Source organism: Cetorhinus maximus, chromosome 23 (genome assembly GCF_964194155.1).
Source record: "Cetorhinus maximus chromosome 23, sCetMax3.hap1.1, whole genome shotgun sequence".
In the NCBI taxonomy this organism is placed as follows: Eukaryota; Metazoa; Chordata; class Chondrichthyes; order Lamniformes; family Cetorhinidae; genus Cetorhinus; species Cetorhinus maximus.
The window spans coordinates 63,748,690-63,773,445 of NC_135901.1; the positions used below are offsets into that span (position 1 = coordinate 63,748,690).

The 24,756-nt window shown below is 38.8% G+C and overlaps 1 protein-coding gene and 1 pseudogene across 1 annotated transcript in view; one reads left to right on the forward strand and one right to left on the reverse strand.

Annotated features, from left to right (window-relative positions):
* Positions 1-24,756, forward strand: part of LOC144697683 (uncharacterized) — a 672,764-nt gene that overhangs the window by 101,500 nt on the left and 546,508 nt on the right. The window lies entirely within an intron of this gene.
* Positions 1-24,756, reverse strand: part of LOC144698083 (igW heavy chain V region W26 pseudogene) — a 55,937-nt pseudogene that overhangs the window by 1,564 nt on the left and 29,617 nt on the right.

Below are 24,756 nucleotides of genomic sequence, written 5' to 3' on the forward strand. Positions count from 1 at the left end.
CAGCCCACAAACAATGGGGATATATTTAGCAACGCAGATAAAACAATATCGATCAGGCTGAAACCACTAAACCAGAAATTATATTCAGAGATTTGGGGCATCGAGAGTTTGATTTTTTTTTTTTGATGTTGTTAATTTTCACCAAGGAAGTGAAATCATTGAATTTATGCTGATATTAAAGCAGTTGTATTCAGCCTTTCAGATGCCAAAACAAACTGTACCAACAGGTTACATATGAAAATATAAAGCCTGCCATTACAATTGTACTAACATTTCAGTGAATAATTTGAGTTCCCAGTCAGTCAGTCTCCAGACTGGGATTGTAACTCCGCCGACTGCAGGTCATTGGGTAAAGTAGAAACTTATTAAAGGAATCAAACCTTGGTATTATAGTAGTTAATGCGTTCTTTATATCTGTGTGATACCAGCACAGCTGGCATTTCCTTCTACAGGATTGTAAAAGAGCTTCGCAATTATCAGAATCAAATTGGCCTTAATTAATTAAAATCCCAAACTCATTGTATTGTTGTTGTCGCACTTATTTTGTTCTGCACGTGCCATTCACAAAACGCAGTTTCCTTAATATCATCTCATGAGAAACACAATTTAGATCGACATTGCCTAACGATTCATTAGCTGCTAAATTTATTCCCAGTTTGTTGCACAACACGTTCATCCCATATGTCTCCGCCACAGAAATTGGCAGGATCCCAGAAATCTATCATAAGGGAGGAGCGAGAAGTCACATTGCAATTTACAGGAAACATCTGTGGCTGCTGTGCAGAAATTTCAACAATCAGTTTCCGGCCCGCTGATCAGAGATAGGAAGGCAACAAGAACCCAGGTGTTGGCAAAGGAGCCTATTTATACACAGATCTGCCCAGCAACAACATGCCCAAACAGTCCAGGTTCATCTCAATTGGGTATATTGTCTTTCATTTCGAATGAATAAATAACTTGAGATTGCTTCCCAGAACCTGTATCCTCTCTGAAGTACCAGGGTGTGAATCCTAAGAATGATTACGAGAGCATGAGGCTATTGTGGCAGAAACCGAAGGAATGATTTCGAGAGCCTGGGGCGCACCTGACGCTCACGGGAGCACAAACCCTGGATGTGATCCCTAGAGACTGGGGATATTAGAAGCACAGGGACATAAATCCTGGGATTAGTATCAGACACCTGGACCCAACAGACTCACCAGAGAACATATACGTGGGGAATTGTCCCCAGAACCTGGCTTTTCTGATGCATGGCCGTTTCGTTGCTCAAAATCTGGGAATTGCTTCTAGGTGCAGGGATTATCTGATACGAAGTGCCCTTTAATCACAAGCCATATTAATGATTCCCAAGGGCTGGGCCCAAGTCACACAGGCACATATTGAATCATAAGCCCTGCGCATTATCTCCAGGTGCTGGGCCTATATGACACAGGCAGTCTTCCATAAATAGGAGCTGAAGCTAAATGCTCTTGCCTGTACCCTAATGCACACAAGTCCCGTTGGCCCATCAACCCCGTTGTCCCTGATACAAATCGGCTCTCGGTTAAGGAATGCATCAGAAATAAAATTATCACAGTTGTTAAACTCCCTCCATGGCCTCCACCACATCTCCGCCCGCCCTCACTACCACCACCTCCGTCCCTATCAGCTCCTTCAGCCTCACAGTCCACCGAGATCCCTTCCCTCCTCGAATTCTCACATCTTTTGCATCCGTGAATTTTGTCACTTGTTGCCAACTGCCTTGGCTCTAAGCCATGGAATTTACTCATAAATCCCTTCTCCCTCTTTCCACCTTTAATATCCTCGCTAAAAGTTACATCGTTGACCTAATGTATGGTCATCCATCCTTGTGTCTCCTTACGTGACTCGTTGTCAAAATTGGTCTGTTAATGGTCTTGTGAGTCAGCTTGGAGCGATTTACGACATTAAAGGTTCTATACAGTTGCAAATTGTTGTTGGATATAATTCGATTTCTTTCTGACTGAAGGAAATTATAAGTCAGGAGAATTACTGTTTTATTATTCTCAGGTCACGTATAGTGAAATTCTCACTTTTACTGCAACATGCCGAAATCAATACAAGGCCCCGTGTGATGCGCTGATGATCAACTAACAATCTGTTACAAAGAACAATGTGTTCTTACAGGTTATGCATGCTCAGATTTAATCACCTTTCCAAATGATTCCTGAGGACAGACAGACATTGCCTTGGTAACAGAATGGTCGGTGGGACAATGCGATCTAAATATGAGAACAAAATAAATGGATAATCAACGCACATTAAGGCTATTACAGGATCTAAAATTATATTTTCAAGCAAAGGGAATAAAATATTGAAACATAGCTGGAAAATATAATCATTTATCTTTGCAGAATTCGCATAGAAACATTAAGAATGATGTGTTTAGACAAACACGCACAGGCACACAAGTAAACAAACAGACACACAGAGATACAGTCACACCAACAAAGACGTACACACACACACACATACACACACACACACACAAATGCACACACACAAATGCACACACACATACAAACGTTCCCTGATCAAAATTCCTCCCTTCAATTAACGCCAATAAATGTACATTAATATAAATTAACAGGGTTTGAACCACTTTGTCCTTTTGCTAATGTTTCTTTGCACAACAAAGCTTCACTCATACGGAATTCTTTGCATTTTTTATCCTTTGCCACCCCCTGTGGAATATAATGATCTTGTATATCATTGTAGCTTGTTTCTAGATGCGTTAATATGAGAAACAATAACTGATAAAGGCATTTTCCAGTAACATCAATGGCAATCTTTCGCCACCAGGTGGCAGTGATAGCGCGAGTGCTTCCATGAAAACATACATACACTGCTTCAACTATTACTCCTCCATAGCATGTCTATGTTTATAGCACAGCAGACCTTCACTCCGTTATTGCTAGTTCTACTTCATTCACAGATGTTGACAGTTCTGTCAAGGCCGACATTTACGAGCCACACCTAATTGCCCTGGAGAATGTGTTGGTGAGCCACCTTGTGTGTGGCATAAATCCAAAAGCATTGCTGGTGGGAAGGGAGCTCTGGGGTTTTGACTCAATAACAATGAAGGAAAAAAATCTATATTTCCAAATCAGAATACTGTGTGTGACTTGGAGCGGCACTAGCAGGTGTTGGTGCTCCCATTCACCTGCTGTCCTTGTCCTTCTATGTCGCAGAGCTCTCTGGTTCTGAAGATGCTGTCGAAGGATTTATCAGAACGGGGTGAGGGGCTTCCGTTATGTGGAAAAACGATAGAAATCGCATCCTAGAGCAGAGAAAGTTAAGAGATGTTTTGAAAGAAATGTTCAAGTTTCTGAAGGGTTTTGCAAGGCCATAACCTGCCCATGTCTCAGTCCATATTATTCTGGGTCCAGTCACGGATATTAGTGCAATAAACTCTGTGCCCATCCAGACTTTACGCTAGGCCCCTTTTCAATTATTGCTGCACTGAAGCATGTGTCTGGTTATATTGCATTCATCCATGTCCTTATTTATATTACACTAGACCCTTTCCCGTATATTTCTGCATTATGTTATGCCCCCCTTTAAGTTGCATGAGGCCATCTCCCTGTTCATATTCGACGGGGTCTTCCGTAGTTATTCATGCACTAAACTGCTCAGAGTGCAGGAGTTCTTATCGCTATTTATGTTAAATAAGGCCCCTTTTCTGTTATGACAGCACTGGGCACTGTGTTTAAATTAATCTATTGCCAATGCCAGTTATTGTGGTACTGTAAGTTCTCCTGTTTTAGATAAATAGACAGATGGATGAAGGGAGAGGTATGTCTCATAATAATTAAAGAATATACATTTGACTGGGTGGGAGGATGGATTTTTTTTTGTTGTTGGAAAAATACGTTTAGTCTTGGTCAGAGCCATCAGAAGCTGTGTACAATTTCTCATTGCTCTGGTGTTTTGTAACAGTTTTGTTGAAAGTACTGGTCGAATCTTATGACAATCTCGGAAATTTGAACTGGATTGAGGGACTGAAGGAAAGGTGAGCCAGAGTGCACTGCAGTTTATACTGATTAGTGGAAATCTCTGTTATTGCTATTGTACACCGTGTTTTAATGTAAAGGAATGTTTCTCCTGACATTCCGTGGCTACTGGTTGTGTGACCGAGCCTGAACATATGTATATGCGTCTATTTGTGTCTGTGAGTGTGTACATACAAAACACATTATTCCTAATGTTTGCAAGTTACATCCACAAAGGTGGATTTGCTTCGCCAGTTATTTTCACAGCATTTAATTCCCTTTCATTAAAAATGCGTTGAGTGGAATATAAGTGCAAATTTGTTTGTTGATACATTTCTATCAACAACAGTACGAACGTCGATATTTTCACGATAGCAGTAATGGCAACGATTGGCCACCAGGTGACAGTGCAAGTTGGTTTGCCTAAATTATACCAAACCAGCACTGCTTCAGGCGGCAATAACTGAATGAGGGCCTTGTGTAATGTATGGATGGGCATGGATGGTTTATATTACATTAGACAGTCTCTAATGTTTTACTTATTTATTATCGACTGATTTGGAATAGTTGTTAAGTCAAACCTCTCTACCCATTCCCAATTCTCTTTGAGAAATGGCCAATTGCCACCTTCTTGAAAGTATCAAGCGGTGTAATACCTTTGAAACTGCATAAATCCCAAGGCCGGCCCTAATTGTATCCTCTGCTGTTAAGGGAAACAACTGAAGGAATCACCATCACTTTATAGTGCTTTGCAACTTCAGGCACTGAGACAGGGCGAGAGGACAGCTAACGTGGTGCCCTTGTTCAAAACGGAGAAATGTATAGACTGAGTGATTACAGGACAGTGAATATAATCTTGGAGCCGGGAATAGTATTGGGAAGAGAACATTCTAAGGGACAGGGTGCATCTACATTTAGAATGACACTGACTAAGCAAAGCTGGACAGCAAGAATTCGTTAAAGGAAGGGCGAGTCTGACTATTATGGTGAAATGTTTTGAAGGGATAATAAGGATTACCGATGGATACAGTGCATTCGATGTAGTCTATGTGGATTTTAAAATGACCAGGTTCTACATGGCAGAGCGGTTCCGAAATTAAAAGCCAATGTGATCCTAGGCAAAGCGGCGAGGTCAATCCAAAATTGGTTCAATGCCAGGAAGCAAACGGTAAATGACACGGGGTGTTTCTGTAAATGGGAGTGGTATCCCCCAGGCCTTAGTAATAGGACACTTGCCTTTTCTTGCATATATCAATGACTTGCAAAAGACTGAAAAGAGCATGATTAAGAAGGCTTTAGATGATACACAAATTGGCTGTTTGATTAAGAATGAAGCAGAAAGCTGTATACTGCAGGAAATCGACCAGTCAGGTAGACATAAGAAGGGCATAAAGATGATTGCCAGGTAAAGCATTTAAGGAAGGCTAACAAGGTAAAGGAATAAACAGTAAATAAGAACATAAGAACTAGGAGCAGCAGTTGGCAATTCAGCCCCTCGAGCCTGCCCCACCATTCATTTAGATCATGGCTGATCTCATTTCGGCCTCAACTCCAATTTCCCGCCCTCTCCCTATGACCTTTCAACCCATTACTCAGTAAAAATCTATCTATATCCACCTTAAATTTATTCAGCATCCTGGCATCCAGAGCATTCTGAGGTAGTGAATTCCGCAGATTCACGAATGATAAGGACACAGAGAAGAAAAATGGGACTTTAGAATGCAGAGATTCTTAAAGGCTTCTCGACAGGTAGATAAGGTGATCAAGTAACAGATGGAATTCTTGCCTTTATTACCCGAGGCATAGAATGTACGAGTTGAGACGGTCTGCTGGAACTGTGTAAAACACTAGTTAGGCCCGAATTAGAGTGTTCGGTGCAGCACTGGGACAGGGGCTGTGGGAAAGATGTGCCTGGACTAGAAACGTTACAGCGGAGATTTACGATGACATAACCTCGACTGCAGGAGATTTGCTATTTGGGAGGATAGGTTAGGTTTGTTTACTTTTGAACAAAGGAAGCTGAGGGAAGACATGACTGAAGTGTATAAACTATGAAGGATCTCGAGAGTGTGGATACAAAGCCCCAATTCTCGTTGGTTGAGAGTCAATGATAAGAAGGATCATAAGAAATAGGAAGAGGATTAGTCCATTCAGCCCATCGAGCCTGCTCTGCCATTCAGGAACATCAATGCTGATCTGATTCTGGCCTCAATTGCTGTTTCTTGACTGCCTCCCATAACCCATGAATCTCATGTTGATCAAATATCTGTCTAACTCAGCCATGAATATATTTAATAACTAGCCTCCACTGCTTTCTGGAGAAGTGAAGTCCAAAGACTAATGGCTCTCTGAGAGAAGAATGTGTGATCTCTGCCTATTACTTGTAAAACGTTAAGTCACTTTCCACTCATCAGCCAAAGATTTAATATTGTCCAAACGTTTTTTTTTTCTGCATGGAGGCATGAACTGCTTCTGTATCTGAGGAATCGTGAATGATGCTGAAAATTGTGCCAACATTCGTGAACATCGCGACTTCTGACATGATTATGGAAATAAGGTCATTGATCAAGCAACTGAAAATGGCTGGGCCTAGGACACTTTCCTGAGGAACTTCGAGAGCGATGCTCTGGCGTGGGGTTTTTGGCCTCCTGCAATCATTTTCCTTTGTGCTAGGTATGACCCAATGAGTTTTCCCCCTGATTCCCATTGACTTCAATGATGCTAAGGATCCTTGGTGCCACAATCAGTCAACTGCTACCTTGATGTCAAGGGCATTCACTCTCATATTAGAAGTTCAGCTGTTTCTCTTTGTTCAAATCAACAACGTGATGTAGTCGGGAACTGAAAGGCCCTTGTGAAGCCTAAACTGAGCATTGTTGAGCAGCTTGTTAGTGATGAGCTGCTGTTTGATTGCTCCGTCAATGACACCTTCCATCAGGTTGCTGATGACTGAGAGTAGAATGATTGAGGGTCAATGGGCCGCACTGGGTTTGTTCAGCAATTTTTCACCATGTTACAGCTTGATCAGGCTGACACCCCATATTTAGATGCTCTTGTTGCTGCATCTGGCCTACTCTTCTGAATTCATCGTTGAACAATCATTGATCCCCTGGCTTCATCCTAATGGTAGAGTGAGGGTTGTACATCCAATGATGTGCATATTGTGGGGGGGATAAGAATGTTGCTCAAGCTAATGGCCTCACTGACGCACAGTTTTAAACTGCCAAATATTCTCCAAATCTATCGCATTTAGCACGATGATTATGCCACACAACGTGATGGGTGGTGCTCTCAGTCTGAAGATGGGTCTTTGTATCCAAATGGAAAGTGCAGTGGACACTGCCACGAATACTGACGGGGAGAGATCTATCTGAGCCAGGTGGAGTAATGAGCGCCGTCTCAAGTAAGTTTCCCCTTGAGTTCACTCAACACCTTCCGGGGGGGTGGGGGGCGGTCTGGTAGATATGTCCTTCGTGAGTCGGCCAGCTCAGTCAGTATTGGTATCGAGCCATTCTTGCTGATGGACATTGAAGTTCCATTCCCTTTTCTGCTCTCATTGTTACACCAGAATTGTGTTCAACATGGAGACGCGCTGATTCATTAGTTGAGGTAGGAAAATAACTCGAATTCGGAAGGAGATTTTCCACCGTCGCCTGCTCTGCTGCCAGCAGTATTCATGACTCCTGGAGTCAATTTTGAGGACTCCCAGGGGCACTCCTTCCCGACTAATGTCCCGCCATCACTTGTGGGTCAATCAGGCGTGGGGATATTGGTTGGAAGGTATTAACATTGAGCAGGACTATGTCAGGCTGGTGTTCCACTAGTCTGCGTTCAGTGTTTCTCAGTTGTGGTAGATGTCCTCAGATGATCGTGTGGAGAATTTTATAGAGTTAATGGACTGTCTGTATCTTTGCCTGTGCCACGGTTGATGCCGTCTGGTTTTTCTGACGGTACTCAGGTTGCTGATTCTCGTAGCCGTTTAATAAAAATGACTGCACACTGAGAATTCTTAGAGGGAGATTAAAAGTTAACCACCTTGCTCTTTATCTGGAGTCCCATTGGGAAAAAAAAACATGTAAGGGGATTAAATGTATTTCCGAAACGGGCATTAATATATCAGGTGTGTTGTGATGAGTCTGAGAGATGCGCGTTTCCCATTACTGATATTGAATGCATTTTTAATAGTTCAGATGTGTAACATTAACTAAATTTAAATTCCCAAAAGCTTTGTTGAAAGTTGAACTCATGTAATATCTGCTGTGTTACATAAGGCCCTTTCTCAGTTATTGCTGCACTAAACTGTTTATGTTTATATTTCATAGGACTTGTCTCAGTTTTTAATGTACTGGGCCATGTTTAAGGTTATTTTAAACCAGGCCCTTTTTCAGTTATTACTGCACTGGAGCAGCTTTCCATTTATATTATTCCAGGCCCTATCTCTGGTTACATTACACTGGACCCTAAATCAGGCACGACCTGGCCGTGGCGCTGCCACAGATTCACAGCGCAGAAGAGGCCCTTCGGCCCATAGATTCTGCACTGACACGTGAGAAACACCTGACCTACCTACCTAATCCCATTTACAAGCACTTGGTCCATAGCCTTGAATGTTATGACGTGCCAAGTGCTCATCACTATCCCAGCCACCCAGAGGCCCAGGTTCATCTTTTGGGGACATGGATTCAAATCCCACCACAGCAGCTGGCGGAATTTAAATTCTATTGCGACAAGAGCCGTTCAGAAGCTGGGAATTCTGCAAATGCCTGTCCACAATCTACAATGCACATGTCAGGAGTGTAGTGGAATACTCCCCAATTCTCCGGGCAACAAGGGCAGCAGAAGCACAGGAACAACATCAACTGGAAAGTCCCTGTTTCTTCACTATCCTTCGGTCCAAATCATACAACTCCCTTCCGAGAAGCACTGTGGGTGTCCCTACAGCGCGTGGACTGCAGCGGTACAAGAGGTTCGCTCACTACCACCTTCTCAAGGGCAATTGTGTTTGACTATTGAATGTTAGTTCAGCTGGAAACGCCCAAATCCCATGAATGAATAAAAAAAAATGGAAATGGAACTGGATCGTTACAATTTGCATTGCTGTAAACCCTTCTGGTTCACTAGTGAACGTTCGGTGAAGTAAATCTGCATCCTTCCCCAGTCTGGCCTAAATGTGACTCCAGGCCCACAGCACGTGGTTGACTCTTAACTATCCTCCGACTCAAAGTGTTTAGCAAACTATTCAGTTCCAGGGCAGCGGAGCATGGGGGGAAATGCTGGCCGTGTCAGAGACGCTCACAACTCCTGGGTGAATAGAGAGAGAAAAATACTCCAGCCTAGTGAATGATTAAAAACAACATTTGTAAAAGTACTCCCTCCTGTGTTTCCATGAGTATTGTACATAATTATTCTGGGAACTATGTTTTATAAAGCATTTGAAGGTCGCAGAGAGGATGAAGAGGAGATTGATCCGAATGTTACAAGATCTTGGAGATCTTTAATCGTTTTGCTTAGAATAGAAGGTGTTAAGAGGGGATTTGATCGAGGTATTTAACACCATGAAGGGTGTTGATACGTAATGACGGGGTCATGCCTTTCTTTAAATTACACAGAACCCTGCCTCAGATGGTGTTGCGAAAGGCCTCGTCTCAATTTTATTTTTACACCAGGCCCTGTTGGAGTAAGTGCACTGATGCATACATCTCTTCAGATTAGACAAGATAATCTCCCTGTTTGTATCATACGAGCCACTGAAAATGTTATTTTGCATTAAACTGTCTATATTATGCGAGATGTTGTGTATCTCAGTCTCCCTATCTGTCTACCCATCTAGCTGCGTACCTGTCTATTTGTCTGTCAGTCTATCTATTTATATTTCGAACCATCCATCTAGCAATTTCAGATGATCTATTACCGTTAACATTTCTTGATGCTGAAGTCTTTTTCGAGTTCTTGTGTGGCAAGTGCCTATTCAGATTCCAAAGTGAGTTTAGCTGCCCTCAGAATTCAGTTCGAAAGTGGATTAAATCACATGGTTAATAAAGGACATCGACCCACCATTCTCTCTGTTTGTTGGCAAGTGATAACTTGTGCGTCACTGGGGTGTGTGGTGATCTGTGCAAGAGACGGTGAAAATGTAAGTGTACCTATACCTGACGTGAGGATAATCAATCTGTAATTCTCTCACTTGGAAAGGAATGTAACACTTTCCACTCTCAATGAAATTCAATAAAAAAGTAATAATTTGTTTCTGTTTCCATTGTCTTGCGCTGCATGTTAACTTCACTATTTCCTCACCAGTTTCCAGTACGTTTGCCATGATATAATTCAATGTTTACTGGCGCGGGTAAAGTGTCAGCTGAACAGAAACATGGTATATGGCAGTAATAACTGAGAAGGGGCCCACTGTAAAATATAAAGACATATATTTTCCAGTGCAATTTTAACAGAAACAATAGTGTAAAACATTATAAATAGAGACAGGTTCCAGTGCAGTAACAACAGAGACAGGACCCAGCGTAATATTAACACATACATGCTCTAGTATAGAAATAACTGAGATGTGGTCGAGTGCGACTATACAGACACGGGGTAGGGTTCACTAATAACTGAAACAGAGCGTTATATAATATAAATAGAGAAATGCTCTAATGTAGTAATAATTGATTCGGTGGTCGGCCTGAAACAGAGGCTTGATTAGCACAGAAATAACTGTGTCAGAGCCTAGTGTAATAAAAATACAAGTACCAGATTATGTATCCATAAATTTCACAGGTTTCAGCAAAACTAAAACTGTGACTTGAACTCAAAGAATAATAATCGAGGGAGGATCTGATGTAATATAAAGGGAACCACTTGCTCGCGAAATATTTCTCCTCGTCGCCCGTTTACAAATCTGCCAATATTAAACTATGATCACTGGATATTGACGCAATTAATAGAAGGAATTGGTTTTCTCTGCTAATTCTCTCAAAACCTCTCATCATCTTGGAAATAACCATTAGGTTTCTGCTTAATCTTCTTTATCACAAGCAGAATGCTCCTAATTTGTCCAATTTATCGCTGTTACTAAATACCCTTATCTTTGTTAACAAAGTGGTTACCCTCCTCTGTACACTTTCTGAGACCTCAACACACTTCTTAGGATCTGAAAATTATAGATATGTGAGGCACAGAAATAGGCCATTCCGCAACCCCTGTGCCTAATGGCTGGAAATGATCTATCGAGTCTAATCCCACTTCCCAGCTTTTGCACCAGGGCCCTTGAGGCTATAGTACTTCAAGTAAACATCCAAATATATTTTGATATGTGATGAGGGATTCGGTCTGGAACACCATTTCATGCAGTGAGTCCGAAACGCCATGAAACACTCCTAAGGATAGACAGGGGACAGTTCAGACGCAGAGTAAAGCTGCCTCTATGTTGGTAAATTCCGGGGCGAGGCACAGAGGAAAGCCCTATCTAAACTATCCCACCAAACACTCCCAGGACATGTATAGCGCTGAATAGACACAGGTCCCTCTATTATTCGATCGAACACTCCTAAGAATGGTGCAGCAGTATCAGATGCAGTAAAAAGATCCCTCTACAATGTCGCAAATATCACTCACAGGAAGGCATAGGAATGTTAATTTGCAGAGGACTGCTCCCTTTAGACTGTCCCATTAAATACTCCCATGTTGTCGAGTGCACCAGACACATTTTAGAGTTAAGTTCAACATGTGAACAGCCATCTATTTGGTTAAAAGTCAATGAATAGGGCTGAGGTTAAACTTTGGTCAGATACTGAATTCATGTTATGAGTTACAGACGCTGACACATTAATGAGAGGTCAGACACGGCCGGGATAGGGGAGAAAGGGAGTAAGAGCGGGATAGAATGCAGGAAACTCCGCAAACACATTTTCAAAGCTACTATATACCGGATCAAACGAGGCTTCGCCAGTTTTGAACACAGATATCACCTTTACATAGTTATCCCATAACTTAGAGAAATGTTCCAAATATTAATCATTACTGGAATCCTTTGTGTGATTTGCATTTCTCTCTGTTGTTATTTCTATCTTCTGTTGGTGGGGAAACATCTATTGTATTTCTGTCGCTCAATATTCTATTCTGAGATTTCTATTTCTGTGTTTATTTACATAAACGCCTCGCTGGTTTCTAAGTGGTGTTCACAGCAGCAGAATCAGATCAACAGTCACTTATTGATTATGTTCAGCTCAAAACAAGTTTATTTTAAGAATATTTACAGATGGTATAAGAAATGAACACAATTTTCAGAAAATCAATTTGTACAGATGTTATTTATTTTAAACAAAAGAAGCCATTAAATATTTTAAAAATGTTTCTGTAAGTTCTGCTGCTTAAATCAATTAAGCATTTCTGAGCAGCCTGATATTCGGCTGAATATCGATTGGTGGAAGGACTAACCCCTTTCAGGTAAACATGTGTGAATAATGAACAGAGAAATGACCTATAATCACATTCATCTCAGACTTTCTAACACATCACCACGTGCGTTTTGAAATGTTCACTTTTAGTAAAATCTGTTTGTTTATAGAGCACATTTCACCATCTCAGGAGGTCCCAAATCACATATCTCATTAACCTTATTAATGTACCTTATTTCGAATTATAATCTCTTCTGTCACGTTGGAGGCAAGTTGTGCACAGGAAGCTCCCACCAAAAGAGATGTGATAAAAGCCCAGATCACCTCTTTATTAGGGATGTTAGTTGCGCATTAAATATTGGTCTACGATACCCCTGCTCTCTAAAATGGGGTCAGCGGAGATTGATGCTGAGTATTTCCAGGTTTTCTGGCCTTATCTTAGATTGAGAACATCCGTAATAGTTTACAAAGCTTTGACCGTTGTTTTTATTTGTTCTTTTGTTGTGAACGTCGCAAGCAAGGCCAGCCTTAACTGTCCATCCACAAGTGCCCTTGAGAAGGTGGTGGGGAGCCGGCATCTTGAACAGCTGCAATTTGTGCCGTGCGCCTCTTATTTGACTTTCCAGGAAGTGCTTTGACCCAACTAAATGGCCTTCTGGGCCATTCCAGGGGCAGTTAAGAGTCAACCACGTTGTTGTGGGTCTGGAGTCTCGCGTAAGCCAGGCTGGTAAGGGTAAGATTTCCTCCCCGAATGACATTAGTGAACTAGTTGCAACTTCATGACAATTAGGTTATTCGATTATTAATGCAATGAGTAATTTTATTCCAGTTTCGGTTTTAATGAATTAAATGAATGAAAATCCCGCCAGCTGCCGTCGTGGCATTTAAATCATGTCTCTGGAGCATTTCTGATCTTCTCTGTATTACCAGCCCAGTTAATTTACCTCGATGCTGCAATTCCCTAAGACTGAGATGACATTACCATTGCCACATCTGAATGATCACTCCACTGACCATGCTTCAAACCTGCAGTTATGGCTCTGAATAAATTCATGTGGAATCGAAACGTTAATTCTGTTTCTCTCTCCTCAGACCCTGCCATGCCTGCTGAGTCTTTACAACACTTTCTGTTTTTAGTTCAGTAGTAGTTACTGTCCATGTATGAGAGCCACTAATGCAAGGCATTGGACAGGTTGCAGTTGCTGTTTTGAAATGATACCCTTTGGTTCTATGTATCTAAAGTTCTGGAGCAGGCTCCAGTCTTACACACATCAATTTAGTTGTAAGGGATCAGTTGCCTTGTTGCCGGTGTCTTAGCCTGACCCTGTTTTAACAGTGAGCTGTATTTCCACTGGGCCCATATAACAGTGTCAGCGATTGCTAAATGCTCATTTCGAAGCAACTGGACAGAAGATTTCCTAGAACTTAAGTTTACACTGCCCCTCACTCTCTTCACAACAAGGAACTGGGATTTCTCTCCTCATCACCGAGAATCTTAGGACAGCTTTATCAGAAATGGTCCAACGTGTGAGGGGTGTTTCTGAATATTTAAGGTGAAGCTGTTCCACTGGCAAATGGATCAGTGATGCTGGGGCTTATATTAATTCGATATCAATACACTGATTATATTGCACAGTAAGATGTTTCTAATGATGTAACACTAAACCATATCTCTCTTTATATTACACTAGGTTATGTGTTCATTATAACTGCATTACTCTCTGTCCCTTTCAATATGCCGCAAAGCCCTGCATCAATTGTTTCCACACTATATTTATCACTGGTTGATTTACACTCGGTGCTGTGTCAGCGATTATCACTTTAGGCCCTGCCTCAGTTTTATTAAACTGGGCCCAGTATCAGTAATCCTGTTCTGTAGCAGTTGATATTAACCTATGCCATTTACCAGTAATCACTGCACTAGACCCTGCCTCTGTTTATATGAGTACATACTTTGTATCAGTAATCACTCTAATATTCCCTACCTAAGTAGATATTAATCCATACCTTGCATCAGTAACTACTAAAAGAGACCCTGTCTCAGTTTTTTTATTAATACAAACCTTGTATTAGTAATCACTGTAAGAGACCCTGCCTCAGTTGATAGTAATCAATACCTTCTATCAGTAATCACTGAAAGAACCCTGACTCAGTTTATATCAATATCGACCTTGTCTTGTTAATCACTGGAATAGACCCTTTCTTAGTTAATATCAGCCCAGACAGTGTATTGGTTATCACTGTAATAGACCCTGTCTCAATTTATGTTAATCAATACCATGTATCAATAATCACTATAAAATACCCTTTCTCAGTTTATATAAATACTGATATTGTATTGTTAATTGCTGTAATAGAGCCTGTCTCAGTTTATATTAATCCATCCGTTGTATCGGTAATCACTTGAATAGACCCTGTCACAGTTTATATTAATGCAGATATTGTATTCGTAATCACTTCAATAGGCCCTGTCTCAGTTTATATTAATCTGGACCCTGTATCAGTGATCATTGTAATAGACTCTGTATCAGTTTATATTAATTGGGAACATGTATCAGTAATCATTGTAATAGAGCCTGCTTTAGTTTATATTAATCTAGGCCCTGTATCAGTAATTAATGTAATTGACCCATTCTCAGTTTATATTAATGCAGGCCTCATGTCAGTAATCACATTAATAGACCCTTTCCAGTTTATCTTAATCCATACAATATATATATATACAATCACTGTAATAGGCCCTGCCTCAGTTTATATCAATCCAGGACCTGTGTCAGGAATTATTGTACTGGACCGAGTCTCAGATTATATCAATGCAGACCCTGCAGCAGTAGTCACTGTAATACATGCTGTCTCAATTTACACCAGCCCAGACCTTGTATCAGTAAACACTGTAATAGACCTTGTCTCAGTTTATATTAATCTAGACCCTGTATCAGTAATCACTGTAATATACCCAGACTCAGTTGGTATAAATCCATATTTTGCATCAGTAACCACTGAAAGAGACCTTGCCTCACTTGATATTAATCCACACATTATATCAGCAATCACTGAAAGAGATTCTGCCTCACCTTATATTAACACAGACCTTGTATCAGTGTTCAATGTATTCGACCCTGTCTCTGTTTATATTAACTTATGCCCTGTATCAGAAATCACTGTACTACACCCAGTATCAGATTATATCAATTCAGACCCTGTATCAGTTGTCGCTGTAATACACCCTGTCTCAATTTACACCAGCCCAGACCTTGTATCAGTAAACACTGTAATAGACTCTTTCTCATATTATATTAACCCATGCCTTGTATCAGTAATCACTGTAACGGACCCTGCCTCAGTTTATATTAATAGAGGCCATGTATACTAACACTGAAATAGACCATTTATCCATCTACATTAATCCATACATTGTAACAGTAATCATTGAAATAGGCCTTCCCTCAGTTTATATTAATCTAGGCCCTGTATCAGTAATTACTGTAATAGACCCTACCTCAGTTGATGTTAATCCATGCCTTGTATCGGTAACCACTAAAAGAGACCCCGTTTCCGTTTATAATAATACAGACATTTTATCATTAGTCACTGTGTAAGACCCTCTCTAGGTTTATATCAATCCAAACATTGTAACAGTAATCACTGCAACAGACCCTGTCTCTGTTGATATTAATCAATGCATTGTATCAGTGACCACTGAAGAAGACCGTGACTCAGTTTATATCAATACAGGCCTTGTGTTGGTAATCCCTGTAATAGATAATGTTTCTGGTTATCTTAATCCATACCATGTCTCAGTAATCATTGTAATGTACTCTTTCTCAGTATATATTATCCCCAGACCCTGCATCAGTAATCACTGCAATAGACCCTGTCTCATTTGATATGAATCCATAACTTGTATCAGTAGTCACTGTAATAAACCCTGTCTCAGTTTATGTAAATCGATACCTTGTATCAATGATAACTGTAACAAGCCCTGCCTCAGTTGATATTAATCCATACCTTGTATCAGCAAACAATGTTAGAGACCGTATCTCAGTTTACATTAACACAGACCTTGTCTCAGTAATCAGTGTAAAAGACCCTGACTCGGTTTATATCAATCCATACATTGTTACAGTAATCACTGTAACAGACCCTGTCTCTGTCGATATTAATCAATTCATTGTATCAGTGATCACTGAAGTAGACCCCGACTCAGTTCATATTAATACAGACCTTGTCTTGGTCATGACTGGGATAGAACCTATCTCAGTTTATATCAATCCAGGCATTGTATTGGTAATCACTGTAATAGACTCTGTCTCAGTTTCTTTTAATCCATACCATGTATCAGTAATAAATCTAACAGCCCTTGTCTCACTTTGTTTTAATCCAAACCTTGTATCAGTAATCATTGGAATAGACCATGTCTCATTTTATATTAATACAGACCTTGTATCATTAATCACTGTAAAAGACCCTATCTTAGTTTATATCAATCCATATATTTTAACAGTAATCACTGTAACAGACCCTGCCTCTGTTGATATTAATCAATACATTGTATCAGTAATCACTGAGGTGGATGCTGACTAAGTCTATATTAGCACAGACCTGGTCTCGATGATGACTGGAATAGACTCTGTCTCAGTTTATATCAATCCAGACCTTGTATTGGTAATCAATGAAAGAGACCCTGTCTCTATTTAGCTTAATCCATACCATGTATCAGTAAGAAATGTAACAGATCCTGTCCCAGTTTATTTTAATCCATACCATTTATCTGTAATTACTGTGATAGATCCTGTCTCTGTTTATATTAATAAGGACATTGTATTGGAAATTACTGTAATAGAACCTGTCTCAGTTTATATTAATTGACAACTTGTATCAGTAATCGTTATAATCAACCCTGTCCCATTTTTAATTAACCCATACCATGTATCAGTAAGAACTGTAACAGACCCTGTCTCAGTTTATATTATTCCAGGCCCTGTATCAGTAATCATTGTAATAGGCCCTGTCTCAGCTGATATGAAACCATAACTTATATCAATAATTACTCTTATGGACCCTGCCTCAGTTTACATTGATCCATATGTTGCATCAGCAATCAATGTAATAAACCGTTTTAGTTTATGTAATGGATACCTTTTATCAGAAATCACTGTCATAGACTCTGTCTCAGTTTCTATTAATCCAGACCTTGGATCCGTTATCTCTGTTATGGACCATGTCCCAGTTTATATTAACCTAGACCCTGTATCAGTAATCAACATAATAAACCCTGCCTCAGTAGGTACTAATCCATAACTTGTATCAGTAAACACTTTTAGAGAACCTGTCTCAGTTAATATTAATGCAGACTTTGCCTCAGTAATCACTGTAAATGTCTCCGTTGATATTAATCAATGCCTTGTATCAGTAATCAATGAAGTAGGCCCTGACTTAATTTATATTAATCAAGACCCTGTATCAGTAGTCACAGTAAAAGAGCCTGACTCAGTTGATATGAATCGATACCTTGTATCAGTAATCAGTGTAATGGACCCTGTTTCCATTTATATTAATACAGACATTGTGTTGGTAATTACTGTAAAAGACCCTGTCTCAGTTTATGTTAATTGATACCATGTATCAGTCATAAGTGTAATAGAAAAACAGAATTACCTGGAAAAACTCAGCAGGTGTGGCAACATCGGCGGAGAAGAAAAGAGTTGACGTTTCGAGTCCTCATGACCCTTCAGCAGAACATATTCATAACAGTTCTGCTGAAGGGTCATGAGGACTCGAAATGTCAACTTCTTTCTTCTCCGCCGATGCTGCCAGACCTGCTGAGTTTTTCCAGGTAATTCTGTTTTTGTTTTGTATTTCCAGCATCTGCAGTAGTTTTTGTTTTTATAAGTGTAATAGACCCTGCTTCAGCTTATATGAATCCCCACCTTATATCAGTAATCACTGTAACAGACCTTCTCTCAGTTATTATTCATCTAGACCCTGTATCAGTAATCACTGTAATAGACCCTGACTCAGTTGACAATAATCCACATGTTGTAACAACAATCAATATAACAGAAACTGTCTCAATTGATATTCGCCAATACCTTGTACCAATAATCAGTGAAGTAGACCCTGACTCAGTTTGTATCAATCCAGTTCTTGTATTGGTAATCACTGTAATAGACCCTGCCTCAGTTGATATTAATCCATACATTCTATCATTAACCACTGAAAGAGACCCTGTCTTAAATTATATTAATACAGGCCTTGTATCATTACTCACTGCAAAAAAACCTGTCTCATTTTATATCAATCCATAGATTGTAACAGTAATCATTGTAACAGACTCTGTCTCTGATGATATTAATCAATACCTAGTATCAGTAATCACTGAAATAGAAGCTGACTCAGTTTATATTAATGCAGATCTTTTCTCGATCGTGACTGGAAAAGACCCTGTCTCAGTTGATGTCAATCCAGGCGTTGCATTGGTAATCACTGAAAGAGACCTTGTCTCTGTTTACCTTAATCTAGACCATGTATCAGTAGTAAATGTAAGAGACCCTGTCTCAGTTTATTTAAAATCATACCATGTATCAGTGATCACTGTAATAGACCCAGTCTCAGTTTATATCAAAACGGACATTGTATTGGTAATTACTGTAATAAATCCTGTCTCAGTTTATATTAATTCATATTTTGTATCAGTAATCACTGTCATAAACCATGTCTCATTTTCTATTCATCCATGCTATGTATCAGAAATCACTGCAATAAAACCTGTCTCAGTTTATATTAATCCAGATTCTGTATCAGTAATCACTGTGATAATCCGTGTCATTTTTTATCAATCCATACCTTGCATCAGTAATCACAATAAAAGGACCTGCTCATTTATGTTAATGCAGACAATGTATTGATAATTACTGTAATAGACCCTGCCTCAGGTTATATTGATCCATAAGTTGTATCAGTAATCACTGTAATAAACCATGTGACAGTTAATGTTAATTGGTACATTGTATCAGTAATCACTGTAATAGACCCTGCCTCAGTTTATATTGATTCATAAGTTGTATCTGTAATCACTATAATAAACCCTGTCTCAGTTTATATTAACCTAGACCCTATGTCAGTAATCACGGTAATAGTCAATGCCTCAGTTGATATGAATCCATCCCCTGTATCAGCAATCACTGTAACAGACCTTCTCTCAGTTTATATTAATCTAGATCCTGTATCAGTAATCATTGCAATAGACCCTGCCTCAGTTGATATTAATCCATAGCTTGCATTCAACAAACACTGTTAGAGACCCTGTCTCAGTGTATTTTAATACAGACCTTGTATTGGTAGTTGTTTTAATACACCCTGTCTCAGTTTATATAAATCTAGACCCTGTTTCAGTAATCACTGTTATAGACCCTGTCTCAGTTGATATTAATACTGACCTTGTCTCAGTAATCACTGCAACAGACCCTGTCTCAGTTGAAATTAATCAATACCTTGTATCAGTAATCACTGAAGTAGACCCTGACTCAGTTTAGATCAATCAGAGCCTTCTAGTGGTAATCACTGTAATAGAACCTGCCTCTGTTTATATTAATTCAGATTCTGTATCAGTAATCACTGTAACAGACGCTGTCTCAGTTTATTTTAATCCATACCATATAACAGTAATCACTGTACTGGATCTTGTCTCAGTTTATATTAATACAGACCCTGTATCAGGAATCACTCTAATAAGCCCTGTATCAGTTGATATGAATCCATATTTTGTATCAGTAATCACTGTAATAGGCCCTGACTCAGTTGATATTAATACAGACATTGTATTGGTAATTACTGTAATTGACCCTATCTCAGGTTATGTTAAACCGAAACTTGCATCAGTAATCAATTTAATAGACTCTGTCTCAGTTTATAGTAATTCAGACCTTGTATCAGTAATCACTGTAATAGACCCTGTCTCAGTTCATATCAATATGGACATTGCATTGGTAATTACTGTAATAGAACCTGTCTCAGTTTATATTAATCGATAACTTGTATCAGTAATCACTGAAATAGACGCTGTCCTGAGTCCATATTAACCTAGATCCTGTATCAATAATCATTCTGATTGACCCTGTTTCCCTTTATATTAATCTAGGCCCTGTATCAGTAATCACTGTAATAGACCCTACCTCAGTTAATATGAATCCATGCCTTGCATCAGGAATTACTGTATTAGGCCTTCTCTCAGTTTATATTAATCTTGACCCTGTATCAGTAATCATTGTAATAAGCCCTGTCTCAGTTGATATAAATCAATGCTTTTTATCAATATTCATCGTAATGGACCCTGTTTCAGTTGATATTAATCCACGCCTTGTATCAGTAACCTGTCTCCATTTACATTAATACAGACCTTATCTCAGTAATCATTGTAAAAGATGCTGTCTCAGTTTGTATCAATCCATTCATTTTAACAGTAATCATTGCAACAAGCTCTGTCTCAGTTGATATTAATCAAAACCTTGTATCAGTAATCTCTGCAGTAGACCCTGACTCAGTTGATATTAATACAGACAATGTATTGGTAATTACTGTAATTGACCCTATCTCAGGTTATGTTAAACCAAAACTTGTATCAGTAATCAATTTTAAAGACTCTGTCTCAGTTTATAGTAATTCAGACCTTGTATCAGTAATCACTGAAATAGACCCTGTCTCAGTTCATATCAGTACGGACATTGTATCGGTAATTACTGTAATAGAACCTGTCTCAGTTTATATTAATCGATACCTTGTATTATTAATTACTGAAATAGACGCTGTCCTGAGTCCATATTAACCTATACCATGTATCAATAATCATTCTGATTGACACTGTCTCCATTTATATTAATCTAGACCCTGTATCAGTAATCAATGTACTAGACCCTCTCTCAGTTTATATTGATACAGACTGTGTATTGGTAATTAGTCTAATAGACCCTGACTCAGTTTATATTAATCTAGACCCTGTATCAGTAATCATTGTAATAGACCCTGTCTCAGTTTATATTAATCTAGACGCTGTATCAGTAATCACTATAATGGACCCTATCTCTGTTAATATTAATCCATGTCTTGCATCAGTAATCATTGTATTAGTCCTTCTCTCAGTTTATATTAATCTTGATCCTGTATCAGCAATCATTGTAATAGACCCTGTCTCAGTTGATATAAATCTATGCCTTGTATCAGTAACCACTGTTAGAGGCCCTGTCTCTGTTTACATTAATACAGACGTTATCTCAGTAATCATTGTAAAAGACCCTGTCTTGGTTTATATCAATCCATACATTTTAATAGTAATCATTGCAACAGACCCTGTCTCAGTTGTTATTAATCAAAAACTTGAATCAGTAATCACAGTAATATACCCTGTCTCAGTTTATATTAATAGAGATCTTGTATTGGTAATTACTCTAATAGACCCTGCCTCAGTTTATGTTGATCTAGACCCTGTATCAGAAATCAATATAACAGGCCCTGTCTGAGTTTTTTTAATCCATATCATATATCAGTAATCACTGTAATAGGCCCTGCCTCATTTTATATTAATCCATAACTTGTATCAGTAATTACTCTAATAGACCCTGTCACAGTATATGTTAATCTAGACCCTATATCATTAATTATTGTAATTGAACCTGCCTCAGTTTATATTAATCTAGACCCGGCATCAGTAATCAATGTAATTGACCCCATCTCAGTTGATATTAATCAAAACATTGTATCAGCAATCACTTCAGTAGACCCTGACTCAGTGCATATTATTACACAACTTGTTTCGGTACTCACTGGAATAGACCCTGTCTCAGTGTATATCCATCCAGACCTTGTATTGGTAAACACTTTAATAGACCCTGTCCCTGTTTACATTAATCTAGACCATTTTTCAGCAATAACTGTAACTGACCCTGTCTCAGTTTATATTAATCCGGACCCTGCATCAGTGATCACTGTAACAGATGCTGTATCAATTGATATGAATCCATACCTTGCATCAGTAAGCACTGTAATAGACCCTTTCTCAGTGTATATCAATCCAGGCATTGTATTGGTAATCACATTACTAGACACTGTCCCTGTTTACATTAATCTAAACCATTTTACAGCAATAACTGGAACTGACCCTCTCTCAGTTTATATTAATCCAGATCCTGCATCAGTGATCATTGTAACAGATGCTGTATCAATCAATATGAATCCATACCTTGCACAAGTAAACACTGTAATAGACCCTGTCTCAGTTTATATTAATACAGACATTGTATTGGTAATTACTGTAATAGACCCTGCCTCAGTTTATGTTAATCTGAAGATTTATATCTGTAGTCACTATAATAAGCACTGCCTCAGTTTATATTAATCCTTACTTTGTATCAGTAATCACTGTAATTGGCCTTGTCCCAGTTTATATTAAGACAGACATTGTATTGGTAATTTCTGCAATAGACCCTGTCCTTAGTCTGTATTCATCTAGATTCCGCATCAATAATCATTGTGATTGACCCTGTCTCCATTTATACTAATCTAGACCGTGTATCAGTAAGCACTGTAATAGACCCTTCCTCAGTTGATATTAATCCATACCTTGTATCAATAACAACTGTTAGATACCTTGTCTCAGTTTATATTAATACATACATAGTATTTTTTAATTAATGTAATACACCCTGTCTCAGTTTATATTAAGCCATTACTTGTATCAGTAATCACTGCAATAAACTCTGTATCATTTTTATTAATCCATACCCTTCATCAGGAATGACTGTAATACACCCTGTCTCAGTTTATGTTAATTCATTACTTGTATCAGTAATTAAACCAATAGACCCTGACTCAGTTTATATTAATCTAGACCCTGTATCAGTAATCACTGCAATAGACCCTGCCTCAGTTCATATTATTCTAGTCCATGTATCAGTAATTACTGTAACAGACTCTGACTCAGTTATATTAACCTAGACCCTGTATTAATAATCTCTGTAATAGACTCTGTCTCAGTTTATATTCATCTAGATCATCAGTCATCACTGAAATGGACCCTGGCTCAGTTGATATTAATCGACACCTTGTATCAGTAACCACTGTAATAGAAACTGTCTCAGTTTATATTAAAGCAGATCTTGCCTCAGTAATCACAGTAAAAGACCCTGTCTCAGTTGATATTTATCAATACCTTGTATTAGTAATCACTGAAGTCGACACTGACTCAGTTTGTATCAATCCGAGCCTTGTATTGGTAATTACTGTAATAGACCCTGTCTCAGTTTATATTAATCCATAATTTGTATCAGTAATCACTGTTACAGACCCTGCCTCAGTTGCTATTAATCAATACCTTGCATCAGTAATTACTGAACCTGACCCTGAGTTAGTTTATATCAATCCATATCTTGTATCGGTAATCGCTGTAATAGACCCTGTCTCTGTTCATATTAATCTAGACCCTGTAATAGTAATCATTCTAATAGGCCTGTCAGGTTATTTTAATCCATACCATATATCAGTAATTACTGTAATAGGCCTTGTCTCAGTTTATATTAATCCAGACCATGTATCAACAATCATTGTAATCAGCCCTGCCTCAGCCTCAGTTAATATGAATCCATACTTGTATCAGTGATCATTGTAATAGATCCTGTCTCAGTGTGTATTAATACAGACATTGTATTGATAATTACTGTGAGATACCCTGTCTCAGTTTATCTTAATCCATAATTTGTATCAGTAATCACTGTAATATACTCTGTCTCATTTTATATTAATCTAGATCATTTCTCATTAATAACTCTGACAGACCCTGTCTCAGTTTATTTCAATCCATACCATGTATCATTAATCACTCTAATAGACCCTGTGTCAGTTTATATTAACCCAGACACTGCATCAGTGATGACTGTAACATACGCTGCCTCAGCTGATATGTATTCATGCCTTGTATCATTTATCTCTGTAATAGACACTGTCTCACTTTATATCCCTACACGTATTGTATTGTTCATTACTATAATAGACCCTGTCTCAGTTTATGTTAATCCAAAACTTGTATCAGTCATCACAGTGATAAGCACAGCCTCAGTTGATATCAATCCATACCTTGTATCAGTAATCACTGTGATAGACCATGTCTCAGTTTATATTAATACAGACATTGTATTGGTAATTACTGTAAAAGACCCTTTCCTCTGTTTATATTAATATAGATCCTGTCTCAATAATCATTGTGATTGACCCTGTCTCCATTTATATTAATCTAGATCCTGTATCATTAATCAATGTACTAGACCCTGCCTCAGTTTCTATGAATCTTTACCTTGCATGAGTACTCA